Raw genomic sequence first — 1,607 nt, forward strand, 5'->3', positions numbered from 1 at the left:
ATATCTGCATTTTATGTATTTAGGGAGGAAGCACCTCAACTGCTCATAGTAAGTGTACGTGAAGAATAGAAGATGCGGTTTTCCAAATTGCAATTTTCAACTTGGAAATATTCCTCCAATTTCAACATTTGACATATTTGGTAAGACTCTTGTCTATCACAGTGGCATGGTTGTACAAGACCTTTCAAATTAAAAAAAATGAGTGTTACCCTTAGCTGATATCTCCTCAGTTAAAATAATCAGAAAGACACACTTTGCCAAAAGGATTTTAGGCTTTTTCCAAATTGGTAGTGTAGAATTTGTGATCAAGACCCTCTAGTATTTTTCTACTGCCTACATTTAAAGTAATAATTTTCCTGCTTATTTTTTCCTTTGAGGAAGCTGGGAATTAAATGTCTTAAAATTATAAATATCTGTGTCAGCAAGTATTGTGCCTCTAGCTGCAGTCTACACTAATTTCAGCTTCCAAAGAGTGGCAAACGCATTACAATCATTCAATGCATCTGATACTTACCATATTTATTATTTTAGTCTTGGTGTGTTTTATAAAACTTCTTTTAACAGGCCTAATCTTGGTGGAAACATTTTTTCTTTTCTAAATTTGCCGGCTGGATTTTTCAGTTTGCCATTTATTATTGACAACAACAAACCCCTTCTCCCTGGCGCCTAAATTTTGTAGGTCCAACAAGGCTGCTCAATGAATGTTGTAAAATGTCTGATAAAAATGACATTTTTATTAACATAATAAAAAACATTTTACATTTATATAGATTGTATTTTAAAACTACACAAGGAACAATGCAAACATCACTATTCAAATAATATTATTAATAAAATAACAATACTAAAAACTGTATTTTATAATAAAGATGAGGAAGTATAATTTATCAAACTTCTTTTTCTACAGATAACATATCCATCATATGCAAAACAGCTTTTGGATTCCTGTGAATGGCTTTTTCCTTTTATATACCTTCTATCTTTGCTTCAGATGTCTGATCTAAGCTTATGCTTTTTATGATCAGATTTTCATTCCTGGTCTGTATAATGGTGTTATTCCCCTATTATACATGATTATTTTTACCCTTTGGGACTTAAGAATATTGAGAATACACTAAAGTGAAAGGCAGTATAATGAGAGTAAACTTGACCTGCATTATGTGTTTACTGAGAGTGCTCAGGAGCTTCACCCTCGGCCCCAGCAGCCTCAGGTTGTCACTTCTAATGGCGAGAGCTAAGCTGTGAATTTAGGTTTTGAAATTTTTAATGCATCGCATAGAACCAAATTTTTATTTTGCACTCTGAACAACCTAAAAGTAGCATCTATGGATTTTTCCCCTATTTTGTTTCACCCAGTTTTACATCGTATTAATACAAATTCCGTAATTCTTCCATGGTGTAAAGTTGCCAGACTTATCAAATAACAACATAGAACACAGCTAAGTTTAATATTTGGATTAAAAATTACTTCTGCAATATGTTAAAGGCAATTATCAATTGTTTAGCTCTGGCAAATGAGAAAAATTTTTGAAGATACAATCAATTCAATCACACTCTATTTGTATCCTCTAATTTATGACAACCAAGATCGTGACGGCCAAGATTGC

This window comes from Mandrillus leucophaeus, unplaced genomic scaffold (genome assembly GCF_000951045.1).
Source record: "Mandrillus leucophaeus isolate KB7577 unplaced genomic scaffold, Mleu.le_1.0 Scaffold1279, whole genome shotgun sequence".
Taxonomy (NCBI): Eukaryota; Metazoa; Chordata; class Mammalia; order Primates; family Cercopithecidae; genus Mandrillus; species Mandrillus leucophaeus.